Consider the following 22,201-nt stretch of genomic DNA (forward strand, 5'->3'; position numbering starts at 1 on the left):
GTGGCCTGCAGCATCTTCCGTCGGTGGCAAACGGGGGAGGTTTATGTTTGTTGAAGTGACAAACGTCTTATACATCAGTTTCACTTTATTTTATAGTGACGTGGGATGCGTAGTTTAGAAATTATTTTACAAAATAAGTGACCATTTCGAAAAAATTTCACTTTTTGGAAAAAATTGCCTATTTTCGAAGAACTGTATCTTGAAAACCAATGGTTTTATATAGCTTGCTTTGGTCTCAAATTATAGCAAATTTAGTCAACTTTAAAAGTATGCATACCGATTACACCGCACAGTGGTCCCAAATCCCGATCTAGCTAGACAAAAATATTTTTTCATGTCATTTGACGCAAAAGGGTCACAATGTAATAAAAAAAATACTTAAAAAAATATACATTTATTTTAGCCATTGTTACGGAATTTTTAAAACAAAATTAATTACTAATAAAATGCGTATGGTATAATGGCTCGGTTACGTTATAACGAAGTACTTATTTAAAATTATTAGTTAAAAATATTTTTTTAACGTAATATAAGAACAAAACCAAATGACATTTTTTGTTAATGAACTACTGGCCGAGTCGCTATCATCACTCTTATTGAATGCTAATGTTCCAACAGTGGCTTTGTTAACAGACTTCTGTATTTTCTTCGCTGGAACTGAAGTTTATTATCGATTCTGAATATTTTGTTGATATTTTGGCAGCATCCCGTTTTCCATGTCACCTCAAGCTGATTTGAGTAGCATGAGATAGTTCTTGTGGACTTCGAAAGTTCAGAAGACATTTATTTTTTCTTGTTTTGCTTTTTGACGAGCATAAACCAAATTCTTTTTCTGGTATACCACGGAATCCTTCGTCACGCGTCACTACATGAAGAATAAAAACTGTGTTAAGCCATTTTGCGTGTTTAAACATCAATTTTAAAGTACTTCTCCCGACTTCAAACCATTTTCTATGAAATATTAATAGAAACCAATTTTTTTCTTAAGTAAACTATCCACGAGACTTTTAAAACTGTTTTTCTTCAATAAATATTTTATATGTTCATAAACACACTGCCTTACTGCAGCACAATTAGACTTTGAGGTGCCCTTTGCTTCTAGAATCTCCAAAATATCCAAACGATAGATTGTAGGTACAGGCTCTGTAAATGACAAAAGAGCAAGTTTGAGCAAACAAATTTTATAAGATATTATACATAAAGAATGGTTTTATATGAAACTAGTTTCGTTTGGTGGTACAAATCGGTACACGATTTTGAAAGTTTAACTAAACTTTGGCAAATAATTGTAAATATTGACACTTTTGTTCACGATTTTTAATTAATAATTAAAGTAATGTTGAATAGGCAAATTATAAAATAATTAAATTAATTTGAAAGAACATACTATAGACTTCAATTTCTCTATTTGCGTAATTTCTCTCCGATTTCAAATAACAACACTAACGATCGAACAGGGTGCACACCCGAAAGCGACCGACCGCTGGGCGAACGATTGGCACATCCAAAGTGTCGTGTTTACAACGTTGCCACGTATCGCGCGTATTGTTTTAAATTTTTTATCGATGTGAACATAATACTATGGACATTTTTCAATGTTGTGAGAATATTTTTGTACATAAATAAAAACATCGTTGAAATCTTTTTGTCTAGCTAGTTTCCTCAAAGGGGACCATAGTGCACCGGTCAGACCCTTCCTTTACTGAGATATTGAGCAAAAACTGAAAAAAATCCGAAAATTTCATGGTTTTTTAGGTCCACCGCCGCTCGCACAGCACTTTCGAAGTTGCAAATTTTTTTTTTTAATACTGGTTTAGGTCCTAACAACACATAAAAAATTCAGAATGACTGGACCTTTTGCAAGCACGGATGTACATCTTGACTGGACTAATTATGAAGTTGGGAAACTCATCAAACTTTTGATTACCCTGACATAGGGGAATTGTGGATTAAAACATAGAAGTGCATTCAAATACTGAACTATGCCTATAAAATCTGGTCATCAGTTCTCATATCATATAACGTGTTGTCTTAAAAAAAATGAATAGGTAATACTCGAGCCGGGTCATGCAGATGAGTAAATATGATACAATATATTGATGTGAATGAAGCAAGAAGTGTATGTCGAGTCAGAGTTGTGGGGTGGTCGTACTTCTCTGCCCACCCTTACGGAGAAACGGCGTTGTGGTGAGTTAAGGCAACATTAATGAATAACCGAATGAATGTTTTCTTTGACTGCAAAGCAGAAACGCAAAACAGAAACCTATTACCTATCAAGGGTTTGCAATCCCGCAATTCCGAAATACCGCTATCCCGCAATCTCGCGGGATTTCTGCAATATTTGACCCTGCGGAATTACGGGAGTTGCGGAATTTGTGGGATTGAAAAAATGTTTTAAAAAAATTATTTTATTATGTGCTTACAAGTTGTAGAGAAATGATCATTCGCGATGAGTGACAGGACTCTACATAGTCTTTTTTCTAGAGGAATTCCGATGAGTTACAAAACTCATTGTAGGACGAGAGGAACTTACAATACGTGGGTGAGAGTTTTTTTTCCCATTATCTTTGGCTTTCACCCTTCAAGGGTGTTCTTGGCCATCATTTAAAATTATTGAGAAATGAAAGGTGAATTTAAATATTTATTTTATTTAAATAGGCAAATTTCAAAATTATAATGAAAATTGGAGTCGAGTTCAGACTTAGAAGAGATGAGATGTTGAATGGAGGGGAGGCAATTTTAGATAAGGCTTTATAGAAGAGAGGATATTTGTTTAGAGAGGGACAACCAAAAAATATGTGATCTAAAGTTCCCACTTCTAGACCACAGAATGTACAATCTGGGGAGTCAACAACGTGAATTTTAAAAAGATGGGAAGGAACGGAACAATGTCCGATCCTCATTCGAATGAGTGAAGAAATTTCTTTTTTGGATAAATGAGGAAATTGCTGGAACCACGGTTTTGATGGAATAGTCCTTTGTATTGAGGCATAGCAGGCTCCCTTGGATTGACTAGCAATGTGCCAATACTCCGACCAAACATTGCGGGATCTATCTTTGATGATGGAAAAAATGTCAGATAGGGGAATGTGGTTTACGAGGGTAACAACAGGGTTGGACGCTCCTTGTTTTGCCAAGGCATCCGCAATATCATTACCCATGACACCAACATGTCCAGGAAGTAGGTGGGAGTTAATAAGTACAATTTTACATTGGTATTTTGGAATCAAAATTATAAGTTTCACATAGAAACAGTACAAAAAAAAGGAAACAGACAGAGATACACACATAAACACAGAGCCACGGTATGAATTTAGAAGAAGATACTTACCAACTATAATACATTGGTAAAATAGATTATGATTGATTACAAAAACAGTCTACGTTTTTTACGATTTTCTTTTTTATATAAGAGTTCGGAAAAGGCTTATTGCGTTAAATTTGTATTTTTTATAATATAATATTACTAGTACCAAAGATAATTGATACAAAACGTTTGTGGAGAGCCCTGTCAGTGACAGTTATAGTGTTTTATATTACATGTTTTACGATTGTTTTTTGTCAGTCCTCTTAAAATTCTCATTTTCTTACATTTTCATTATTAAAAAAATAGTATTACTAGTACCAAGGATGATTGAGACAATACAGCTTAGTGTGTCAACTTTTAAATGTATTTTTATACTAAAGTGAAGTTGAAGATAATTGATACAAAATTATTAAATAAGAAATGTGGACTTTATTTAATTTTATACCCCTTAATAAAGTACCCCAAATCCCTCGGGATTTCGTAATTCTATCCCGCAATCCCGCGGGATTACGAATTGGTGCGGAAATTGCAAACTCTATACCTATATAATTAAAAACTCAGAAGCGGTGAGCTCTGGCTTCATGATATCTGCACAGATTCGTCTTGCATATATTCTTTCAACAAAGAAAGAGAACAGAGTGAATAGTCAGGAAACACGGCCATTATTTATTCACGGTTGACAATTGTCACGTGCAAACGGGTCGTTTATACGACTCATTCTTGAGTTTAACAGATTGGCAATGGAATGCTTTGTCCGGTTATGTATGTCCTCCCTCATAAAACATGGGTCTCTTCTAGACCTAGAAAAACTTGACTTAAACAAAGTTAATTTGAAGTTTTATGTAAGTTCAATTCAAGTTCTGCTATTATTTCAGTCCTGTGAGGCAACTGGTGATATAAAATAGAACTTGAATAGAACCTTCATAGAACTTGAAAATTAACCTCGAAATTTGATGAATCGTTCTAATTCTGTGGAACAAACAACCAGGCCTTAATCTTCGCTTGATCTAGTTTAACGAAATTAATGTACTTTACGTAATTTTAACATTCCGGGAACGTTTAGTAATGACTATGAAAGAGCACATATAATAATAGCCATGTAGAGACAGTCTGTTATCAAAAACTAATTTTATAAGTTTAAAAACACAAGTAAAACTTCAATTCAAATTTTTAGCAATGTACTTTTATTCTAATAATATGATGTTTTTTTGATGTGAAATCACTTGCTTAGGGCGTGCTTAGGGGAGTAAAACTAACTGGTCAAGCATGGCAAGATGGTACGACGCTCTTGCGTCAAACGACACTTCATTCGGCCAGCCTCCTGACTCGTCGGCTCTTTCCGCCCGGCCGCCAAAACTCTGTGCGGTATATTTGCTTCTTTTCCCACTAACATTGGAAATGGATTTATTCTAAATAGTGAGGATTTTTTCTGTGTAACGGCTTGGAAACGGCGTTAGTTTGACTCGTCACCGTAAATGTATTTTATTTGTTAATTATGTATTGAGACGATACAATAACCTAAAGTAATGTCGGAAACTTAACGACGTAAGTGAAGAGATCATGCACAAAAATATGAGACATTAGGCCCTGTATTTGGACAGAGCTACGGTCGAATTTTCCCTGCAAATCCCTAAAATAAAGGGGGAATCTAAACTATATTAGATTCCCACTTTCGTAATGGACGGAACTGTGGTTGAATTAGCCCTAGCAGGCCTATAAAATTGATCTTTCCTTGAGATTTATCATAATTATTTTTGATGAACGTATTAATAAAATCTGAAATGTTACTAGAGGGATCCTTCGGGGAGTTACTAATTCATTTTCTAGAAAAATAAAATCTAGAGCTTACCAAAAATTTTATAGTTTAAAATTTTTCATCAAACCGTTTTTTTTTTTTTAATATTTTAATGGTAGAGTACTGTTTTTATTAATCTTAAATAATAAAAAATAAGTTACATCCGTAGGCATCGCTTGGAAAAAAAGTATATATATATAAAAAATATATAAGATAAATATAAAATATATATGTAAATATATATAATATATATTATATATATTTTATCGTTTCGAATTCGTCGGAATTAATTAAAACTATTATCGTCAGGAAAATCTAGGGTTTGATAATAATTTTAATTTCACTGCTTGGCATTTGTGTTTTAGGCATAATTTCCAAGGTTATGGCATTATTAGCGTTGTTATGATCAATTATTCTGACTTTGTTTCCCCAAAGTGTTATGGTTATTGCTTCTGCTCTTTTACAAAATAAGTGTTATTTCATTAGACCCTCAACGCTTCAAAGATACCGTTAATGTAGGGTAAATGGTTGTTTATCAATTGTGTAAAATTTAAAACACGTTTGTTAGTAAGGCCTCTCATACTTAAGAACTACTCATCTTTAGATTCCTTAGAATACAGATAAACTTAGACACTTTTGTAGTTGTAGCTTCGGTAAGCGATATTTATAGATTGATCAACCTAATAAACATAACTTAAGAAATATAATTTAAAGAAGTATTTAATTGAGATTAAATGTTAGCCTTTGACACAACTTTACATCACAAGAAGCTTCTTTAAAGGGAACAAAGTTTTTGAGAGCCTCCATTGAAAGGGATAATGAAAACGATTTAGTTTAATAGCAGGCCTATTAATGAGAAAATAGGCATTTCCGCATTTAAAAAAACAACATCACGTTAAATCTACCAAATTGCTGTAAATTTTTTAATCCGGTTAAGAATATAAACACGCAAACTTTTCTGTATAAATTTTGTGGAGAGTTCCGCTGCTAAAATTGTTCAATTAAGTCACAAAGGGGTGAAAATATCAAGTGGTCGTTCAATTACGTTTTTATTAACGATTTTCCTCAATCGGCGATATATTTTTTACATTAACTACGCACAGGTGGTCCTGGGGTAAATAATTTCTCTCAGGGTTTATGTCATCTTTTGAGATGCTGTGTGGAGAGTGTGTTTGAGGAGAGAAAGAAGTGAATGTAGGAAACACACAGGCCGGCAAATCGTAGGTACCACAGCCGAGCCGTTGAATTATCGTCGTTTTGATCAATTACAAACTTTATCTTACGTACGGTCCGGTTAAACTACGATTTATATCAGTTTCAGCGTTTCATTAAACATTAATCAGCTGTCAATCATAACGGTAATGCAGTTATGCTTACTGATAAAGAATCAGCGGTAAACGGCGACCAGTCGTCAGAAATTAAATGTGGTGCATGAGACATAATATACATAATTCCGTGTTCAGTCCGTCCCGTCACGATGGTAGGAGTGTTTGATAGTACCTTTTCATTCTGTTGCGAGCTGTCAAGTCGGATACGAAGAAAAATGAGTAGATACTATTATTTTTTTAAGAATCTCTACAAATTATTGGTAAGCCGGTTAAAAACGGGATTGCAGATCCTTAATGAATTAATTAATAGGTTTCCTGTGAAACTTTTAGTAAAATACGAATATATATCACAATGTCGCAGTACGTGTTCATGAAAATCTTAATATTTTCTCATTTTGTCATTATATATTGTCAAGGCTAATGCAGGTGCATGAAGACGTGTTCCAATACAACCGGATTACCAAAAGTTTTATAAGACTCTCAATAAAGTAGTAATACCCATATTTCTCCGTGGAGTAATAAATGTTTCGCGAAGTCTATTGTTCATATTTCTCCGTGGAGTAATAAATATTTCGCGAAGCCTATTGTTTACGGAACTACTAATATAATATGAAGTAAACAACCCTCTTTGGTTGGATAAGCTATGTATATATCTTTCCATTAACTCTTTTATGTCAGTTTCTTTATTAGCAAGGTTTTTACACGGTTGTTTATCAATTGTATAAAATTCACACCACGTTTATTAGTAAGGCGGTTAAACATTGCGATATTAAAATATTTACTTCTTGTCAATTGGGTTAGCTGTAAGAAATAGGATGTAAATATAAGCTATACCCTTTGTACTTTTTGTATACTTGTACAGTAAATGTTTTTTAGGTTTGAATTTAAATAATTTATAAAACATATTCACAAAAAAGAGTGGTTAAGAATTGCGTGTTTAGGTAAATTGAAGGGGATTTTTGTAATAAAATATTCCTGTCGTGTTTATTATCTTATTATCCTCAAATTTCACAAATCATTAATTCAACTTCTAACAAATCAAAACCTTATCTTGTAACCCCACTGTTTCTTCACTCCATTTCTTTGATATACTCTCGCTTTTCTCGAATCTCATCTATTTGTCAAACACCGCTTTGCTACGTGTAAATTTAAAGGTTTCTGTTGGAATTCATGTATATAGTAGGTCAACAGTGGCGGCTTGTGGTATCTTGTGCCCATGTTAAAAGTAGTAATTCTTTCGTAAGCCTACTTTGGACAAGAAAGGATGATAACCAACACCTCTGCACAAGGTCACACAAGTGTTTGGTGACTTTGAAGTGCCGGATTCATAGGGCGAGGTTCTTCCAGGTCTTGGCGGTGGATGCGTCTGCCCACCAGCAGAGGCCGGTTGTGGGAGACCCTTTGACCTCTCTAGCAGGATTCTCTCAACCCATCGCCTTGCACCACAGTGGGTTCGTGCATACGTAATAGACACAGTGATCCCCAGATTCCTACCCACCGCTCATACCTTTTTCCTTTCCGGAACTTAAAGGCACGGAGAAAATTTGATCAGAAGTCGTGTGTGGGTTTCTCAATGGTCTTTGGCCACTAGAGGAAATGCATTTTGTTTTCAGTCGCCTACAGCTGATGACGACATATATTTGGAACAAGGAATCAGGCAAGCCGCTTTTTCACCAAGAACCTCTGGCTACAGCAATATTTAATGGCGCATTCATCAGAAGAGCTTTGACCGCAAAATGCGACGGTGGCCTTCAGTTGAACTTCTTTCAAGGTAGCATTGTCCAGTGAAAAGACGATTCTCTTCCCAGGTCTTCAAAACTTACTCACGAGCTATTAGCACACATTAACTTGCAACGATATTCTTTTTAAATTTGGCAAACATTTTAGATAAATAACTGCGTGCCACTGTTACGTGACGTGTGACTTTAATTTAATAGGTTAATAAAAGTTGTTAGGTTATATAGAACTTTGACCTTTATTTTCTTATATGGCAGTATTTTTCTTTTATACTACTTGTACTATCACGTAGTTAGTGAACACCAGCCCTGGAAACCTTGTATTTAATACGTACGTTGTCTGGAAGCTGTCCGGAAACTCGTAAGTAGTACAAGCGGGAACTGATGAATCCATATCATATTTGGAGTCTACTTTTTAGAATAACTATTTGATTTGATCTATCTGTTAGATTTGAACTATCTTTTTGATTTGAGCTATCTTTTTGATTCAAGCTATCTATATAATAAAAAATATTGTACAAATACTTTTTAAAAATAAAATTGAAAAATCGAACGCTGGTGGTTAATATCAGATTTTATGTCGTTGAAAATGCGTCAAAGTGTAGAACCGCATGGAGATAAATGAGTATTCCTGATTTATTAAAATCCTGTTAATGACGGGACAGCAAGCCGTTTCCTAATAAAATATTAGTACTTTCCTAATATATCGGAACACTTGTTCATGCACCTAAACCCATAAATTCATTCGTTTAGGGCCTGCAGTCCGGTTTTTAACAGGATTACGAATAATTTGAGGATATTTTTAATAAATTGGGAATATTTTATATCAGAAAATTTTCTCCGTACAGCTCAAAAAGCTTTTTTTATTGTGGTTTAGTTTCCAGTTAGCTTTACTGGTTTTGTTAAAAAAAACAGCAAAGCTGCTAGTCTGAAGCTTAGATTAAGTTAGGTTAGGTTGGGTTATATGTGTGACATATAATGTAGATTCACAATGTTCCCGCTTGTACCATGAGTTTCCGGACACCGTGTATGCATTTAATATCAACATTAATTCTTGAGTCTGACATTTTTTATGTCACTTTCTTAACTCTTTCAAATGACTACAAGCCACTTGTTTTATTAGCTCGTATTTATATAAATTTCCATCAAGCTAACAGCCAACTGTTCACTTTAACATGGCTGAAAATAAAACGCTTTAATGGTATGAGGTTTATAGTAAATTTAATTTGTTTTGTGGGTGAGAGGCGTGGAATAATACGTGACATAAAATCCGTAATTCCCAGCTAATAACAAGAAATTGCTATTCTGAAAACAGTAACTATTAATAAGAACAATGTTTTTTGTGAAACTTGAGTTTTGCTATTAGGCATTACGATTGCTGTAAATAAATGAAAATATACAAAGTATAGTCAGTTGGTGTAGGCATATGTTTATTTATTTATTATTTGTTTGATCAGCAATAATAAAAGCACTACTAGGTAAATGAAATTAATATCAGGTTTCTTTTGCATTCTGTGAAATTATCAATTTGCGTTTAAAACTAAGGGTGGATATTGGGAAAGCAGTGAAAGTACTTGAAGTGATTCAAATACTTGTTTATTACAAATATAGTTAGGTCATGTCAAGAATCAGAGTAACAAAAGGGTACGTATTAGACGATGCATTATTGTGAATAAAGCAAGGAGTGTTGGTCGGTTACTTTAAGCCCCCGCATTCAAAATTTCTATCGATTCATAACATGTTTCTCTTTGTCTTTTTAAGTTTTTGAAGTTCCTAAAAAACAGTTATTTTTGAAGATAATATCTAAACTTTTTTTATGCCCAAACGTTAATTATATGAAATTCCCTCGATAGAAATAAAAGACAAAGTAAACTCGGAAATTTTTTAAAAACACTTTTTTTCTGTTATTTATTATGTAATAGGAAAAATTCACAGTGTATCTTCCAGAAGGGCGAGTTCCAGGATTTACAGCTCTATTAAGAAACAGGATTGCAGGAAGGATAAACCAGTCCGAAAAGACTCTCATCATAGAATCCCGTCTGACTTCAGAATCGAGCTTTGAAAACCATTGGAGAAAGATACTTGCTCCCACAATCTTAGATCCGATGGATTCCCGTGCTTCTCTGCTTTAATCTCATTTTTAATTTTAATTTTAATTTTTAATCTATTTTCTTTATTTTCTTATTATGTAAATATTATCTGTACTTATACCCTCTATGGGATGTGTGGGATTGCACTCACCTCCCCACATTCTGGAATAAAGAATTTATTTATTTATTTAAATGCAACTAAAGAAATTTTTTCTCTATTTCAAACGAGTCATGTTTTATTAAATATTCTCATCATTTTCGAATAATTATTATAGTTTTTTAATATAAACGCGCTCCCTCTAACATTCGTGTTAACATATCTTCCTTTAAAACCATCTTTGAACGCTTACTACGGGGCCTTAAGAATGCCACGTTATTACATGGTACAGAAAGGTTGGCTATATCGTGATCATAAAGAAAGTATGTTATTAATCTCAATGTGTTATAGCTTTATTGATAAATGATGTTTTTAGGGGTCCAGTCACTATCATCTCCAGGCAGATCTATCACAGATATATGTATGACAGATATATGTATCACAGAATATTGTAATGATGAATAGCATCATTCACAGGCCTGGTTAAACCATTCTCCATTGTGGATGTCATTTGGATGATTTATATATTAACTAATAATTATAAGAATGATACTTATTAGCTGCCTGTACAAAATATCAATAAATAAAAATAATAACATATGTATATTCTAGCATCACGTTCATCAATCAAATGCATTCTACATATAGCTTTGTATTACTGATTGACGAACCGGTGGATGCAATCTGTTAGAAATAAATTGATAACAGTTTGACTAGTCTAAAGTTAGTAATAAATTTTAGAAATGTATTATATATTTTTACAGCTATCTTGAGGTGATTTTGCACAAAAACGGCGCTATAAAAATCATCCAAATATTATTATTTTGACCTTCAATATGGCCTGTTATAACGTAAAAAAACATCATAAATGCCTCATTCATTGGCTTTCATTCCTACGGCTTTATTTAAAAAAAGGGTAATTCACTAGCGTCTACTTAAAAACTTTAAAAGTATGGCCACACATATTGTACACCATATAAATCAAGATTTACCAGTCTATTCAATTATGCAAGTTAACACGTGTTAAAATAAATAAATTTACTCTGTTTTTGTCACTCAGTTTTTAATTATTATTATCTACTTAATATTATGATCATAATATTAAGTAGATAATAATAATATTTCGAGTGCCTCCGTAGTCGAAGGGTAAGGCTCTCGACTAGCAAGTAAGAGGTCGCGGATTCAAATCCCGACGTACACAAGAAAATGTTATTTAATAATTTAAAATATTATAAAGTATATTTGCGGCACATTTCAGAATTGAAACATTGCTTGAAATGGCTTTGGTCGTGTTTGGTGACCAGATCTGAATATCCAGGTATTAACCCACCTTCCTGTTCCCTTCAGCATTAAAATATACCACAATTGGGGTTGTCATTATCTCAATGACTCCAGACAGTTGAGATCAGTTGGGACTCTTCTGCGGTTTCATATAAAAATATACCTTTTATTATTGCGATTCTCCATTATTATTCACTCCCAAAGTTGTCACACAACCTCACAGCTCCAATCACTGTATCAAACTGACTGAGGATATAACGGTATGCATTAGAAACATATAACGGTTGCTGAAAAATGTAAATATTTGTAAAACTATCACCATATTACCATGTATCACAGTTTAGCCAGCCATTTTATCGTCCTTCGTTGAATCCTAGACCATCAGCCCAGAGTCAACGATCATAGGTACAACTTTGCCACGGTGGTCGTCCTCTTGAAACTTAAAGTCCGGAAAAACTGTTCGTCCGGCAAATATAGCTCAGATATCTCCAGGAAGTCAAGAAGCAAATAGCCTTGATACGGTTCAAAACCTCCCTAAAAGGGGAGAAGCAATGGGGACTTTGACCCCCAAAAGTAAATGAGACGAGAACACGAACAAGCTACCCCCTTCCCTCCCATCTTATTCGTTTTACTTCCATTCCTTCCGCTTTTCCTTTCACTTCCCCAGATCGTTTTACTCTGCAAACTTAGTCTGTGCTTAAAAAGCACAATACAAAACGACCAAATAAAGACACTTTGTAGAAATGCACACAAACCACATACAAAAAACAGGAAAAACTGCTTAAAAGCTTCACTTTTGTTCAAGTGGTCTGGGCTTCAAAAGCATAATACAAAAGACAAAACAACAAAATAAAGACACTTTGCAGAAATGTACACAAACAACATGCAAACAACTAGAAAACATGATTTAAAAGCTTCTCTTTTGTATAAGTTGGTCAGTCTACCCTTTAAGTTTAGCTGTCTCTAAAATTCTTGTGTGCTTGCTTAGATTTGAATATAAGTAGAATGCGTCCAATTGTTAGAGTGGTGTGTTTTGAAGCGCTTGTAGATAGAAAAGCCCTTTTGCGAAGCACAATGCACAGCAAATGGCTATACACAATACACATGCCGGATATTACGGAAGCTATCTAGGAGTACGAATTTCCGTACACGATTTTATATTATTAAATCCAAATAGATTCAAGAATCTTGTTGAGTAAGTAACTACTACATTGAAAAGTGCTTTTTTTAACTGTGTTCAACTGTTAGGCCGAGTGATTGGATGTACCTTTTTATAATGAACTTTTTTGGTGTCGAATAAATGAGATTTTTAGTCAGTTGTTGTTGGTAATAAAAAGGTTAGATTTTTGGACTTTTGGTGTTAACATTAACCTGGTAAATTCGTATGCTGAGGTCGTCAAGCAATTTTGTTTCGATTTGCGGCCAGTAGTGAAATTCTCGTTACTTTTGATCGTTTTTAATCCGACAGAGACCATCTTCAGCGTTATGGTAAGGCGACATAACGGGTGTATGCTCGACGCTCACAATTTAATTATTTCTGATGAACAAACAAATAGAAACATCTGAGATTTTCGTTATTCGTTCATCAGAAATGATCAAAATAAATCCCAGGGAAAGTTCGAATTTCTAGGCGTGCCAGGGTAAAGTCGACCGTAGATCCGTCCATTACGCCGGACCGCGGGTCGTATATTGTTTTTACACGATTTCATCACTTATGTTGTTAAGATTCCATATGACACCATAACAGTAGATTTCTTAAGATTGCCTTTCAAAGATATCGATGCGATGTTGGTAAAATTTGGGAACATAAAAATGGTTATATCGTGTGCAATTTTGTGCATTCACTTTGCAGACAAAACTAAGTTGCAATACGCTATCTTTAGAATTATTTTGCCATCCTGTTTTACCAGGAAAGGAAAGCTTAAATTCATGTTGGGGGGTGAGTGTTTTTAGTGTCCTCAGGGTTCTGTCTTTGGATGCAACTGTATTCTATTGGATGTATCGTATTCTTTTCATCACAAAGAGAGGATTTGCCCAGGGAAGTGGTTTGAACCCATTTTTTTGTGATGCAATATAGATTTTTTTCATTTTTTTTCTTCAAAATCAAACAAAAAAAATCTTCCACATCTAAGTCAAGTGCTTCCCTTAACACTCTGCATAAAAATCTGTCTCAAAGCTTCTAATAACAAGGACGTACAAAAGCGCTCAAGAGGTATTAATGACAGAAATAAATAAACTCCCTTTTGATATGATTATAGATATTCACGGCCAAGAGTATGTGATTACACATCTGGGTAATCACTAATAAGCTAATAATAAGGAGGTAACATAACCCCGGAAATAAATCACCATAAAATTACTTATTTTAATGAAATCATACGCAAAATATTTAATATTAAAACACCTTATTCGTAAGAAGTGTGTGTAAGCACAATATGTGGTATTAATAATGAACAAGTTTACAGCGAAGATATTCTTGGAACTTTCGTGTTAAGTAGTTTGGTATTGGTGGATGAGAAATAAAGACCATTAGTTGGTGTTATAATCTCTTGTTTGCGAGGCTTCTTAAGGATTATTAGTGTAAGTGAGCTTTAATAACGGAATACCATCGTAAGTAAGTAATAAGAGTACTTACTGGTACAAGGAAACTGGGGAGGTTGCAGGGATAAAGGATTTTTGGTTTTGCAAATCTATTTTTTCAGTGATTGGAATATCTCGTCAGGTGTTGTGTAATTTATATCAAGTCCACGCCACGCATACTTAAAATCATCACAGATACCTGAGTTATATTAACGATATTTTTATAGTGGAATAACTTATTGAGTAAAACCTTAAATTATAATTTTTTATCATTGAAGGTAATACAGGGTTTTCCAATAAGAGGTGTTATTTTAAATAGCCCGCTATTTCGGTAGATGTTACTTTTAAAGCTATAATTGTTTGACATTTGACAAGTAGAAACTACGCCATTAATAAAAATGGAACGATACACGCTTCAACAACGCATTAAAATTATTAAAATTCACTTGAGTGAATCAAATGCAAATCATCTTAAGTGATGAGGCTCATTTCCGCCTCGGTGGCTTCGTTAACAAGCAAAATTGTCGCATCTGGGGCTCGAAATACCCAAGAGTTATTATTTAAAAGCCTCTTTATCCTCAACGTGTGACTGTTTGATGCGGTTTATGGTCCAGCGGAGTCATTGGACCTTACTTTTTTGAAAATGAGGCTGGAGCAATAGTTACTGTGAATGGATTGCGCTATCAAGAGATGATTAATGATTTTTTATGGCCGAAATTGAATGGTATTGATCTGGACAACGTTTACTTTTAATAAAACGGCGCTATGTGCCACACAAGGAACGAAACCATTGATCTTTTACGATTAAATATCAAAATAACACCTCTTATTGGAAACCCTGTATTTACAACTCTCAAGCGAAAAATGATGATGAAGAAAAAGATTCGGTTGCATCTGCATTGAACCCTGAACCTCAGCCTTGCCGTGGCTTTGCTATGCAACTGAGCAGGACCGGCCCCAATTATTTTTAAGTACAAAGTTTTTTGTTACAAAGTAAATGCTTATTATAAATATAGATATTTCATGTTGGATAGCTATAATATGTTTCCTTGTAATGTACGTTAATTTCTTAATTACAAAGTGACATGTGTAGTATGTGTAATGTAAGGGTGAGTATATGTGTGTGTGTGTCTGTATGTATGCGCATTGAACAGTTTATATTATTAACATGATGCCACGTTTGAATTTGGGCAGTGAATCCGAAAAAATGTCAATGTTAAAAGACAAATATCATTTAGAGTATGGATTGCTCGGTTCATTTGTTTTATAATTAAACGTGTGGAATAGCACTGTATGTTGTGTAGGTCTCAAAGGTATGTTACAATTAATAAGGGAGATAAGTTCGGTACAGTCGAAGTTATTGTTTAAAATTCTATTTATAAATTTTAAGTCAGCTACTATTCGTCTTTGCTGCAAAGTTTCAAATGTATATCCAATATATTTCAATTGGAGCAGTCCGCTCCGGGCGCCGAATTGGCAAGGCGCAAAGGCGCTGATAATACCGAACAGTTCTAACACATCGCCCTTGATATTATTTTTCACTAAAACGGTGCAACACAAAAATACATGACATCCGAATTTTATTGATTACAGTGATCACCTACCCAGGCGTCTAATGGTTTTGAGAAGGGGCGTCAAAATGATGTCGCTGCGCCGTGTTGGCCCAGGGAAGTCTCTGCCACTGAGCTAGTTCGATCATATCAACTTTTAACTGTTTCATACTTCGACTAAGTACTACCAACATTATTTTCATCTTCTTAACGTATATTTTTTGGCTGCTATCTTTATACATGTACACAAGATTCTACTCAAATTTATTTCCAATCTAGATAAGCCTAATCCAGGGTTCAATTAAGATGCGACCAAATCTTTTTTACTGAATTTCCTGTTTCGCATTATTGGTTTGAGAGTTGATATACAGAACCACTGAATATTGTTCACAAATTGATCCTTGAGATGTGTATACATGTATTTTTATACAAAATTGTAAATGATCAGTTGAATAGCACTGACATACAAATTTTTATTCACTTTCATGTTCCTATCCTACCACTAGATCAAGGTTCCCTAGTATTTATTATTTTGACGAATATACTACGGTTTCAGTTTTAAATAAATAACATACCGTTGGTAACTCTTATGCTAAGGTTGCTGATGTTTACAATATGCCCCTATTGAAGTATAAAGCTGCACTTATTAAACAAGCTTTTTGTTTTTGTTTCTTCTTCATTGCTCGCATTAACTTTATACACGTCCATATACTTTTGTCTTTCGTTTTGTTTACTTTTAGATATAATCTTTATATCTTGTAATTTTTCTTTATAAACAATAATTAGTCAACTGAAATATCAATAAAAATGGAAAATATCACTCAAGTAAAAATAAATGCCGCCGACGGGAATTGAACCCGCATCTTCTGATGTCTGGTCAGGTGCTCTGGACCACTGAGGTACGTCGGCTTTGTGGTCCGATATATTTTCAATTTGTATTAATATTTCAGGTGACTAATTATTGCTAATAATAATTTGTTATCCTTTGTGCTATGCATAAAAACGTGTCTTATAAACATCAGTTTATCATTTAAAAAAAAACTATTATTTATTCTTTCCATTTTGTAATATGACTGTTAATAACCACTATTTATGTAAATGGCACATTAGTTACATTTGTGCGTCTCTGTTCGTAATAATAATAATAAATATTTTCGCGATTTTGCTTCCAAGTTCATACAATTCTTGTGGAGTTACTGCAGGAGATCTTTTTGTGTTTTAAATTTGCCTTATACATTACGGCAATCTTGAATAGCAAGACAACTGTTCTGAAGTATGCAATAAGAGGAAGTTTATCTGGTTCGTTTACCAGCAATTTTAGAACATACTTCATTTTCAATTTCGAAAATGTCACAATCGTACGCGCAGGAAAATATATTATTACGTTAACATTTGTAGTTCTTTCATCACTCATAAATACCGTCATATTAAATTTGAATTTAAGGACCATTAGACCTCCCGCAAGCCGCAATAACATGATGTAAGGAAAAAAAGCAAAATTCAAGAAAGCCTGTGGTCGTCTTATTAAAAATTAGTAAGTAGAAACTTTGAATATTTACGTAAACTTTTCGGTGCGATTATTTCTACGTTTTAAAATTAAGAAAAACGGATTGTTTCACAGAAATTAACAATAAATCAAATTTCAAAGCTGATTTTCCAGTTCTGCGAACTTGTTCTCTTCGAGACATGTCATTATTTTAGTTTTGTGAAACAACTATCCAAGAACTTGAATAGAACCTTCACAGAACTTGAAAATCAACCTTATCAAAATCAACTGAAATTTGATGAATTGTTCAAATTCTGTGAAATCTTCACACTTCAATGTTGATTTTCAAGTACTGTGAAAGTTCTTTTCAAGTTCTGTTATTATTTCAGTTCTGTCAAGTAACTGAACTATAATGATATAATAACAGAATTTGAATGGAACATTAAAAAAACTCGCAAACTAACGTTAAAATTTGATGAATTGTTCAAATTCTTTGATACAACCCATCCTAAGAGTTCTCAACCAACTTAATTCAATAGGTGTCACATTTTTGCCGAAATTCTGTGTTTTCGAAAAGAAGATGATTTTTTCAAGCATTGAAATGGAACCATTTTTCGAGAGATATGACATAATTTATGGGTGCGAGAAAATGGACAAAATAGCTAGAATACATTTTTTTTAAATTCCAGCCGCATTGGAAAAGGGTTGCTAGTTCGTTGGGAATTCCCGGAATTGCGGGAATTTCTAAGAATTTAAACCAATTGGATATTTTGTTGGAATAGCCTTGTTGTATGGAAAATGCGGGGATTCTACGACATGAAAACTGATGTAACGAATAAATATTTATTTTATTGGATTACCTAACCTTATTGAAAAATAACATTTTTTTAATAATTTAAAATAATTAATAAAAATGAACTTCTGGGAAATTTTAACATCTGTTGTGGGTATTTCGGAACATATGTATTGACAACCTTGCTTTGTACGGAGTCGGACTTGTACGAACTTCATTACATTTATCTGTAAAAATTCAAATTGTGAGTAGCGCGGGCGCTGAGTTTTATTGTTTAAAAATGGATTCATACAACTACTGTTGGATCCGAGATTGTACAAATAATTATAGATATTGTATAATCCAAAAGATTGTTTCATAATTTACTACTACTGAAAAATTCCGGCGGAAATCTTAGTGTTGCTATATTTATAAAAATTAATGAGAAAAATTTATAAAAATAAATCCATGAAAATCGTAGACCGGACATCATTATGTAGTGAAGTCACTTACTAAATTACGGATTTTATTATTAAATAAAATAATAATGTAACGAAATTTTATTTTTTTTAAAAGTAACATTTTCGTATTCTTAGTAGAAACGTCCACGAGATTTAATTATAAAAAGCGTGAAAGTTGCCTATTTTGATATAAAAAAGCAAAAGTTGTATAAGTCATGTTGATAAACGGCATAGACAATAGAAAAAAAATAAAACAAATCAAGTACGACTAAAGTGCACGGACCATTAAAGCAGGGAGCCAATGAAGATTTTGCGTTTGGTGTGTAGGTAGAAACAAACTCGTGACGCAACTGTGCGTAGGTGCGATTCGGAGTAGTATGGGTGAATGATGGATGAACTTAGAAATTCAAATGTCAGAGTTCTCTTACTACATTTAAAGCACAGGCTTAAAAAATCATGTTTCTGCCTTTCTGAATATAATAGATTTTCAACGCTTCCGTGTGTTCTGTACGGTTCATACAAATATTGCTAGAATCCAAACACAATTTAGCAACTTGATCTGGAAGTGAAAGCAAATGGAATTCTGTTTATATTGCTAAAAGGACAGAAATATTTGTTATTTTCTCATGAAAAATAAAATAGACGCTAAACGGAAATCTTACTGGTTTCTTACATCATGAATTAACTCGAAAGTTTATTTATCTAGCCTCAATTGTATTTAAGGAGGAACCGAAAAAACATTAATATTGTTATTATTTTTATAAATATAAGTGGGCAGTTTAACGTTTTGACTGCCGATTTAGCACGCTTTAATTTGAGCGAGGAATGTCGCATTTAGCGAGGATACGGATCAACTTATATACCGGGCCTAAATATTACTTAACCTTTTCACACCCGTGTTATTGTTTCCACATAATTAAAATATGTAATGCTTGATAGTACCTCAGAAAATTATTTGAAAATTTTTCATATTTTAGAAATTATTCTATGATAATTTGGATTAACATTGGATGTCAGAAGGTATTTTTTAAATAGTAAGGTAAAATAAACATAACACAAAAGTAATACAAATAACTGTTGTATGTCAAAAATGCTCATTTACAATATAGTTATACTCTCTAAGGTATAAACAAATAACATTTTAAATAAAATTCATTCAGAAATAAACAAATAATCTAAGATAATAAATCTTTAAAAAATCCCCACACTAGTAGAAAACATCTCCGTCACTACCAGTGTTAATTTGAATGAACATTGAAATTCGTTTACAATATTCTGGCAAATGACTGTGAATCGAACTGTTGTTATTATTATAGAATACATCTTAATGCGTTAAAATATTTGTAATTCGAGTAGAAAATATTGATATCTTACCTTAAATTAAGTAATCAATGACGGCAAAAATTCGATGAAACTCACAATCAGTAGATGTCAAAATATTTGTCGTTGTTGTGTCGGGAATAAGGATTTCAACAGAGCGGAGGAAATAGACGCCACAGAAAAGACGACAAGTTATAAGAAACCAAAAAAGAGGTTTTTCTAAATCACTACCGTTACGGTAAAAAAAATCACAAAGTTCATGTTAATTTGAATTAACACTAGGGCTGAAAGAGTTAAATGTATATTCATTACTCAGGTGGGCACGTATATAATTAAATTTGCTTTGTGTCAATCTCTCCGGGGATATTAGAAAGGTTCATGATGTTTACACAACTAATATAACCTTTTCCATCATTACACTATGATGCAATGCTGGGAAAAGTTAGCTCATCGAACACGATAATAAATACTTAAGTAACTGTAATATCGTATAATGTAGTTGTACGTGCTTTGACGAATTCATTTTTTTATTTATTTTAATTTTTTTTTTAATTTTTTGGCAATTTTTTTGATACATAGAGGTACATATATAATTATACAAAACATAAGGCAGTAACAAAAAAATCCCACAAATATAACACACATATAAGGTATGTATTCAAAACAGTGGTGGTTACATTATCTATGGTTTAAATGAAAAAAGAAATATGAATAAAGAAAAAATTTATATTGTATATATAGTTAGTTTGATATGATTTTACTGGATTTTTTGCGTATTTAATAAAAAAACAGTTTAAAAGAAGTAAACTTTTTTTTAAAATGTAGATGGTAATTGCATATTTTAGGTATCATATTCGTAGTATAAATTATAGAAAAAATTCTCTCACTTTCAGATACTTTTTTACCCAGCTTTTGACATTTATTTTATACGAGTTTAGGTTTTGACACATCTTGATGGAACTCGGCAAGGAATTAAACAATTTTGAGCCAATATAGTTAATGTGTCTTTGGGCTAGCCTAGTTTTGCAGTGAGCCACTGTGTACACGCATATGTTGTGTCTCTGGCTAGAACAATTTAGATTTTACAGAAATTATAAGGACGAGTGTATATAAATTTAAGACATTGGAAACAGTAGATATTTTATCGGCAAATGTCTCAAATTAATTTACAATAATTTTGGCTTCAAATTACCTGGTTGATTTACATATTACAAAAACTGTGATGGTATCGTAGATACAGATACATAACGGTATTTTTCTAGAAGGTACGCAAATATGTGACGTATACATATAAAAATACAATCAATAAAAATGACAATAGTTACATATTAAAAACAAATAAATTAAAATTATTGCAATTGATTTCATTACACATTCCTAATAACCGTGCTATATGAACTAAACATATCTTTCAATACAACAATAATATCAATAATAATTCTATCATAAACTCCAGAATATGTGGCTTAGGTAACAAATATGTAGAAGTATCTAGTAGATGTTTAATAGAACCGACAAAGCTACTTAAAAATATTTCATGGTTTTAAAAAAAAAAATATATATATTTTAAATTTTGTTTCCATTGTGGATTTATTTTTTTATATTTATGTGAACCTCACAAGAGTCCCAACTGCTCATAACCGCCTGGAGCCAGTGAGACTATGGCATCCCCGTTTGGGGTGTTGTGAGCCTGAATGTAGCGGGGAGAGGAAGGAGATGGGAAGGAGAAAGCTGGGAAAGTACCTGGTTATTTATATTTGGACACAGAACATGGCCAAAGCCATTTAAAGCTACTTTTTAATTCTGAGTCGTGTCCTTACACCAGGGCAATAATGAGAGTATCTTCCACTCTGGAACGTACCGCAAATATACAATATATTATTTTAAATGAGTAATTTGTGAAATAACACAAATAAAATTTATTTGCGCTTGCTAGTCAAGAGCCTTACCCTTCGACAACGGAGACGGTTTATTTAATTTAAACCATATTAGTATGTTTTAACGGAATAATTGTTTTGTAATCCTTTTTTGTTGTTGTGAAAAACGTGTTATTCTGTATTTAAGGGTAAATAAATAACACTGTAAAACAAACATTTAAATGTACAACTTCAAGTAGAAGTTGCCGGCGTAATCCGGACTTAACGTAGAGTGTTTAGAAATCAGATATAGACAGTAATATTCATTTTATTTTGAACATCAAGTGTGGTAAATTTCGTCAAGAAGTGTATAGATCTGCTTTTAAGGGGAGGGCCAAGGGTATGGTGTAATTTTTCGAAATCCTATGTAGACAGTGATCTTCCTCTTGTTTTGATGGTCAAGTGTTCAAAAATTCATCAATCTCAGAATAAAAGAGTAGATCTGAATAAAAATCAAAACCACGCCGCCCACCATTCCGCCC

At 33.2% G+C, this 22,201-nt stretch overlaps 1 protein-coding gene across 1 annotated transcript in view; it reads right to left on the reverse strand.

Moving 5' to 3' along the window:
* Lgr3 (Leucine-rich repeat-containing G protein-coupled receptor 3) overlaps window positions 1-22,201 on the reverse strand; it is a 340,705-nt gene that overhangs the window by 93,580 nt on the left and 224,924 nt on the right. The window lies entirely within an intron of this gene.

Source organism: Hesperophylax consimilis, chromosome 15 (assembly GCF_061612785.1).
Source record: "Hesperophylax consimilis isolate HC1 chromosome 15, BYU_Hcon_1.0, whole genome shotgun sequence".
Taxonomy (NCBI): Eukaryota; Metazoa; Arthropoda; class Insecta; order Trichoptera; family Limnephilidae; genus Hesperophylax; species Hesperophylax consimilis.